We start from the raw sequence: 8576 nt of genomic DNA on the forward strand, positions 1-8576 counted from the left end.
AGAAAGAAAGAAAGAAAGAAAGAAAGAAAGAAAGAAAGAAAGAAAGAAAGAAAGAAAGAAAGAAAGAAAGAAAGAAAGAAAGAAAGGCTGATTGAAACAAATGATAAAATTATTGTGTGAAAATATTTTAGCACAGCTGTTACATACATTTCACAGTCAAAGTGACAGTTGTTTCAACAGCATCATGTTCATATTGTACCAAACATGTGATGTTGGTGTTGTGATGCTCTGCTGTTGGATAAAGGTAAAACATTTCTCTTGCAAACCACCAATCCATATCATCATCAAGTACTGTAGATTTTCCATCATTCGTTGTCCAATAAAAGTGAATATGTTCTCTGCGAGAACATGATGATGGAGCCATACACCAAAACATCACACGTTGTCTTTCCACTAGATAAGGAACAAAGATACGTGGTTTTGATGGAGCTGAAAATAAGCAGAATTGAACAGAAAATATTTATGTTGTATTTTGGAGTTTAACTTTTATCATCTGTCCTTTTACACACTTTTCTTTGTTGTTTGCTTTTTACTCAATCTTTATATTTTGAGACATGATCAAAGCATATAGTATTGACTTTAAAAGCAATCCTGTACACCCAATCAATAATTGACAAGCAGATACTCACCAGTAACTGAAACATGAACTTTCTTTGGGAAAACATAAGTTTGGTTACAGCCCCATTCCAGTATGAAACCATACTCAAACTCTCCACGTCGATGCTCATTTAAGTCGAAAACATCATTTGTATCAGAATTCACCTCTTTGACAGTTTTTGAATGAACAATATTTGATGGATCTCCTTCAAACAACTTCTTTTTGTATGGGATTGTCACTTCATCTTGTGGAAAAATCATGTTATATCTGATTTTAATGCAGTCAATAGATTCTGCTTGAATGTTTTCTGATACAATGATTGTAAACTTTTTGTCATCAAGCGTTTCTGCCAAAACGTGAAAAATTGTGTTAGTATTCTACATTCTGTGAAATACAGATCATTGTAACTTTTAATTGCAAACATTTTTAACACAAATCAAATCTGTGGTACACTGAGGCCGGCAGCTGCTGACGCTCAGAAAAATCCAGAAAATGACAGAGTAGATAGATGACATGTTTCTTTAGATCTTTGGTGTGGCTGTAATAAAATAATTAGAAATAATTACATCTCCTCTTGTTTTAACTGAGTTTAAAGTTTAATTCAAGAGATCTTGTACATAAATTTAATTTCTTTACGCACCTTTCGGTTCTTTCTTTGTGCTCTGTGTCTTCTTAGTGCTTGTATGGAAGTGATCTTTTAACAGGAAACTATGAGAAATGCTGTAATGCTGGCTGTCACTAAAAAGGGAAGATGATGGTATGAAAGTACAAACGTATGTGTCTAACAAAAACTTATTTTAGCATATAGTTCTTTTTAATGTTACCTAGCAAAATTAGAGTTTTGTTTGTTTTTTTAGGTGTAAATAAATTAACCATTAATGGATATGGGCATCAGTGAACCCTATAACCCTGAAAGGAACATGGGGGTAAAAGATAATAGATGGATGGAAGAATATGCCATTAATGTTTTAGTGTTGTGATTTACTGACCACATGGCAAAATTATGGCCCAGTTCTTGCCCCACAACACTAACATATTACAAACAATGACGGCCCTTTGGTGGCCCAGATGTAAAGTGCCAGAGGTGGTCCATACATGGGCCAGCACCAAATCCGCTATAGATTTATTGGTTGTCCAATTCTGGCCCAAAACAATTTCAGCACTGGCTCCAGATTTCAGCCTAAAATCACCCACATAGCAACATTGACCTATCACAGTTCTGGCATGAATGCTCCTCTCACTCTTTACTCACATACTGCAAACAATGACGGCCCTTTGGTGGCCCAGGTGTGCTAGAGGTGGTCCATACATGGGCCAGCACCAAGCCAACAGCAAATGCATTGATGGCCCTGAGCTGGCCTGAAACAGTTCCAGCACAGGAACTTGATGTCAGCTACACCAAATCCCTCAATCTAATAATGTATGTTTAAATAATAAATCTTTAAAATTGGTAAACTGGGAATGTCTGGTCTGTCCCCTGTCCAGATGATCTTCAACTCATGCCTCCAGTGCAGCTATTCACTTGTCCAAAGGTGGATTGGGGACATGAAATCTGAAAGGGCCATGTTCAGGGTTTCTATTGGAAATGCAGCTTTCAGGAGCTGCATGGCCTGAAGTTCATTGGTACCTCTCTTGGTGGCACCCAAAAGACTCACTATTGTGATGAAGGCCATAGAGGCTGAAGAAGGGGACCTTCAGGACTTCATGGTACCAAACAGCTCCTGAAGCATCTCATGGGCACAAGGTGGCCAGAAGGACTGCAACATCTGTGGCTGCAATTGCAAAAACTTGGCCTGGGAGAAATTCATCAGGGCATGGAGAAAGACTTTTGGTTGACCTCTAGCAGGTTCTTACAAACTGTTTGGTGACTCAGAAAAGGAAAGCAGACCTTGTCTCAGGTCATTTTTGTTTGTGTGTTGGGAACTGCTGACCCAGACTGAAGACTTTGTTGAGCAGTGGAAGAAGCACTTCTCCTTTATCTGTCCACCATATCCACCTTTGAGGAAGCAGTCTATTGTTTTTTTTCTCAGCCTGAACTTCCTCTCTATATACCTGGATATTTTCCAGTCTGCTAAAGTTACTTTTATCTGCATGTTTAGAGAAAGTGATGTGAATGGAGGCTGGTTTCCTCAATGCCGTTCTAAACTTAAAATTCCACAATACACTGAAAGAAATGATTCTGTGGCTATGTACATTTTAATTAATATATTGTGTAAAATATATTCAATATAATTGTGTTTTTGATTTTGAGGCAACAATTTAATTAAATTTAAAATAAAAATGTTTGGMGTAAAATCCAGTCATTGTAGTTAAATAAAACATAAACATTATGTTTATGTAAATCTAAATAAAAACAATATTGAGTGATTTGAAATGAATGTATTCAGGTTATTTTAATTTGAATAGCACTTCCTGTCAAAGTGCACTTTCTCTTTCCTTTTTGAAAAATGTGAGCTGCCAGCTACAAGACATTTGAGGAGAGATTACAAAAAGTTTCTTCCACTGATCACATACAGTATCAACATGTAACTAGTTCTCCCGTTGCTTCGACCAATTACGTCAAGTAATGAGCTCCAGCGTTTAAACTTTATTTATTTATTTAAAAAAGGGAGCTCCGATTGTAAAGTAGAATAAATCAATACATACAAAATTTTAGTATAGATTACAAATGTTTACTTTTTTTGCAGGGAAAGGGAGTTCTAAGCATTGCCTTCCTGCTACGTAAGCAGACACAAAGCATTGTGGGAAATGTCTGTAAAATGTGGATCCCTGCTGGTTACTAAATATTGTCTTTTGCGCCGTGTTTATTATAATTTAACAGAAGCCATATGAGTAATTTTGATTGCTGCCAGCAAAAATACTTTGCAAAGCTGACCTACTAAAATGAGAACCGAGTGAACCGTGACCCAAAGCGACAGTCAGGAAGGACGTATATCTTCCCAAATATAGTGTTTAGCTGGGAGGGGAGCTGTTGGATGGAGCACATGCATTGTGTCATACCTTTTGCTGTTCAAGACAATGATGACCAGCAGATAATTTGTTATTAGCAGAACTGCAATTTAAATTTAAAAAGTGTGAATGCACTTATGAATCATAAAAATTAGTAGTAGCCTAAGACCGATAAAGTACAAATGAAATGTTTAGGTCCGCAATTAGCAGATTTGCACTTTAGCTGACTGGTGCCCACCACTGCTATTTACACATTGAGAAGTTTATTGTTTTTAATTCCACTCCATATTTTTGTGTAGGTTTTAAATAATTATGAACTGTTTTCTATTCAAATCTATTTATATTAAATGAATAACTATTAAGAGTTGCATTTAATTAATATTTACTCTATTCCAAACATTGTAAAATTTAATTAATAATATTGCTTGTAATCTGTTGCCCCATTTTTATTGAGTAGATATGGTGTATTTTTTCTTACAGTGTAGAACCAGTCTGAAAACTGTACATCTAAGGAGAATAATTAGAATCAAGGGTACACACAAATATAATGGGAACAAAAAAATAAAACTAACCAGACCAGAGCTGTTTGTAATTGTGTTCTTATAGAAATGGACATCTGTATGCTGTTATATGTAGACCCAGTACCAGAACTCCAGACTGAACTGTCATCAGATCTCACTGCCCACTTAAATTTCACAGCTGTCAAAATCCCAAAGCTGTCTCTGGCATCTCCTGAGCCACTTATTACAACAAGAGTAATCTAGTGCGTCCCAGGAGAGGAAAAAAAAAGAGCTCTGCAGATCAGCTTGTTGCCTTCTGGTCATGCTTCAAGTAAAGCTCAGTGATTGGTAGTGGGTTCTGCGGCATTTGCTCCTGATGACATATCAAGTGACTGATTGGGGCAATGTAGGGATTGGATGTCAAAAATATTTTCTGTGGTCATCTGGCTAAATATTAACACCCAAACAAAATGAACAGCTGATTGCTAAATCTGCTCTTTGTATACATTTTGTGTCTTCTTTTAAATCTATTTCCACCTGCTGGTGAAAATAAAGACCTGCTCCAGGAAAAGAAAGAGACTAGTGACACACATCAAAAGAAGTTTCTTTCATCAGGCATGAAGTCATGGTGGCTTTCAGACAACTGCTGAAAAGAAAATAGATTTCTTCATGAAACTTAATATACTTGTATATCTTGTGTATCAGGTGTCCTGTTGAGTAAATTTATATCTTCAGGGTGTGAAATATTTGCAAACCGTCCGTGTAGACCATCGTCAACTCCGTGCGATGTTTATGAGTGGAACATCTTGTGCATGCCCACCCTCCACTTTCAGCACCAAATCTTTTTAAAGTCGTTTTTCTGTTTGCCATAAAATATGATATCACTTTGCTTGCCTGCATGATTTGGATTCTCATTTTAGTGTAACTGATACAATCATGTGAGCCATTAATTTTTAGTCTTTTTTAAAAACAGACCCCATCACATTCCCCTAACCCGAAGACATGGTTGTTGAAAAAAAGAGTTGTGCTTTTCTGCTCACTTCTGCTTCTTTTTCCATGTTGGGAGAAAAAGAAGACAAGTTTGAAAATAAAGAGACAAAACCATTTACAAGAACAAGTTGAAAGACAAAACGACAGCTGAGTGAGGAATCATATTTAAATTCAGGATTTATGTTCCAGGTTAGAGATAAATCACATTTTTTAATTAACTAAAGCAGTGATTACCAACTTAGGGTCAAATTATCATTAAATTTAATAAAAATTGCTAATAGCATTTTACGTTTTGTTGTAATTTTTGTTTGATTTTATTTTATTTGTTTTTCAGCTGCTCCCTCCAACAGGAGTCTCTGCACTGAACTAACCCACAAAAAGATTTGGCAGCTGTATAGTTTTCTCCGAAGCCTTTCCTGATGTAACCACTGACCACCAAGCTACCACAGCCCAAATGTGTGGAGCTGGGGGCTTCAGATTTGGGTGCCTGTGGGAGCAGCTGTGGGTCTTAAGAGCCTTGCTAAAGGGCCCAGGGTGGGATAGAGGAGGAAACAGGTGTGGATGCTTCCCCTTCCCCACCCACATTTTTGATGCAATGGTCAAGAGGATTAAAATCCACGACCTGATCACAGGTGGCAAGCTTTTTGTTTTTGGTTATTAAAGAATTTACCTTTTCCTGTCCTCATGAGTCTGCAATCTGGGTCCAACCACACCACCACCTCCCAACTTCTCACATTTTAGTTTAGAAACTTTTGCGTGAAAATCAGAAGTTGATATAATTTTTTTCAAGAAATGCAAGGCCTTTAACCCTTTGATGCACAACATACACACACCCCTTCTAATGCACAACATGGGTCACAAATGACCCACTTTCATTTTCCAGATTATTTCATGCTGAGTTTTTCTTTGCTCTATCTTTTGAAATCAATTTATTTTATGATTGAACATTCCAAGTATACTTTAAATATCTTGCTTTTAATGACTGCAGATCATTTATCAGTGTGCATTGCCAATGCAATGCACACTATTGTGATTCGTTTCCCACCCAAGTCATCTCAACTTTGCCATGCTTCTCCTCCTGCATACTTTGTCCTAGAGCTGCCATTGTAATGTATATCTGTAAAGCTCCCATGCCAAATGATGGCTGTGCCTTTTGGTGCCTGTAAAACTTATAGTTTATGAAATATCAATGTTTAATGAATTATAATGGCAGTCAATGGAGCCTTGTATTGGTCCAATACTGCCCCATGCTGTACTCAACTTGGTACTGCACCACAGTTTAATATTTCAACTCAGTAGTTCAGTGTTTACAATACTAATATGATTGTATTTTGATGTTTTACTATAATATTGTCTTAATACTGCTCGATTGTTGTAATATTATGCATTTTTGTGTCAATAATTGTATTGGCAATGTGACCTTTTTCTGCACACATACAAACCAACCCCTGCCACCATCTTCTGCCACAGGTCTATTGGTCTAATGGTCTATGTCATGGACTTTCATGTGGGAGATCAGGGTTCAAAACCCAGCTAATGCAACTTTAAGAAAAAATCTCTTCAAATTTCATATTGTCACACAATTACCTTAATTACAAACACCTGCTGACGTGACAAGCACAAGCTGGTATCACATTTGAACTTGGTCAAAGTTCATTCTGCAAGTCCAATGCTGCAGGCAAAGCCATGCTGCAACGACATGCTACATGGCAATGCACACTTGTTTTTACATCGTAAAAACCCATGTCCAGTTTATTTTATTTCCTACTTTATAAACAAAAATACATTTTATATCACTGCACATGGGTCAGTGTGATTTAAAATTAAATGTCAATATTATAATAAAAATGTTTCAAGTAATTACTTTAGCAGTGAATTGGGCCAAACAGTAATTTATTTAATATTTGCAACGTTTGTCATTTTGTCACACATACAGACACCTTCTGATAACAGATAATAGCTACTGAACTGTGGTTTACCAATTGTAAACTGGTAAAATTCGACCAAATAAAGCAAAACGCAATTGAACACATCACTAGAACACAAACTGCCATCTCAGTTTTTACATGCCTCACAAATGATCATAAGTGTTTGTGCTTCTTACACACAAGCCTGGTGCACTGGGAACATATCCCAAGCATCTTTTGGTGAAACAACTCTGGATCCAGATGTAGGTCCTGGGCAGTTCCTCAGAATATTGTAGCTTGTTTTGCCATAAGTGGAGCACTTTTCCTTCCAGTAAGATCCATTTTTACACAGCCTATTGGACTGAGTCTGAATTTCCTCTTCAGAGGGCTCATCAGACGAGTCTTCTGCATTATCAGAGGTTTCTGACTCTGATCCGGGTCAAATTTCTGCCCCATCTTCCACATCTGGTTCTTCCTGCAGCATTGCTACAACCATCTCATCAGTAAAACGAGCAGCCATCCTCTGGATAAAGAAAGTCAAAACAAAAATAATTTTAGGTGCACACCAAAATACAAAAACATACATGGATATATTTTGTTGACTTTGCTAAGTAGCTTTGCTAACTAATTAACTACTTTGCTTAGTAGCGTAGCACTCCACTAAGTTATCTAAGCCAACTACAATATAATTAGCTAACTAAAGTGGAATACGTCAACAGCTAGCTAGCTAACAGTAATTACCTCATACTTTCTAACAAGTAACTTACTGACTCTCAAAGTAACCCAAGAATAGTCAAATTATTTCTAAGGTAATGTTAGAACAAGTGAAAAACAATACTTACATATATTAGATGGGCAAAAGGTGCTGTGCTGAGTTGTGAAATATCTGACACAAGAACAATTCACAGTTCCCATCAAATGCTGTAGTAAATGCATGCGGGTCATTTCTGACCCATGTGTGTAAACATGATGTAAAATTACAAAAGCTGTGCTTGTTAATAACTTAAGAAAGGAAAAATAAAAATGATGACATGATAAACAAAAACAAGATATTTACTACATATTTGGAAAATTAAATCATAAAATTAATATATTTCAAAAGTACCGGTAAATCATAGAAACACTCAACCATACATGAAGTAACCTGGAAAATGAGTGCAGGTCATTTTTGACCCATGCTGTGCATTAGAAGTAATGAAACAAAAACAGTTTTTATTCAAAAAGTAAAAAATAAAATAATGATGTAGAATGATGAAAAACAAGTTAATTGAGGAGTTCCTTGAATACTGAATGATGAAATTAATTTATTGCAAAGATATAGAAGATAAAAACTCAGCCGGGTCACTTTTGACCCATGTTTTGCATCAAAGGGTTAATTCTTAAGACTTTTTTGAAGTTAGTTAATAATTTTTTAAAGTCTGATTCTGTTGAAAGGTTTTGAGCAATTTATGTTATCTGTACCCCAATAAATAACAAAACATCCATCAGTGAAACAATAAAAAAGCAGAGCTAAATTGTGAGCAATGCAAACTTGACCATAGTCTGAAGGGACCAATGTATAAACCATTTTATCTTTTTTTTTTATCTCAATCCAAGAAAAGTTGAACATTTTCATTAATTCTTGTGTTTTAC

General features: G+C 36.2%; 1 long non-coding RNA gene across 1 annotated transcript; it reads right to left on the minus strand.

Annotated features, from left to right (window-relative positions):
- Positions 1–165: 165 nt before the first annotated feature.
- Positions 166–1265, minus strand: LOC106526252 (uncharacterized). The gene is made up of 3 exons (XR_001311233.1): positions 1239–1265; positions 630–944; positions 166–429 (listed from the first exon to the last, which is right to left on the minus strand). It is a non-coding gene; the product is annotated as an uncharacterized LOC106526252 (long non-coding RNA).
- Between the last annotated feature and the right edge of the window lie 7311 nt (positions 1266–8576).

The sequence above is a fragment of the Austrofundulus limnaeus genome, unplaced genomic scaffold (assembly GCF_001266775.1).
Source record: "Austrofundulus limnaeus strain Quisiro unplaced genomic scaffold, Austrofundulus_limnaeus-1.0 Scaffold267, whole genome shotgun sequence".
NCBI classification, from domain to species: domain Eukaryota; kingdom Metazoa; phylum Chordata; class Actinopteri; order Cyprinodontiformes; family Rivulidae; genus Austrofundulus; species Austrofundulus limnaeus.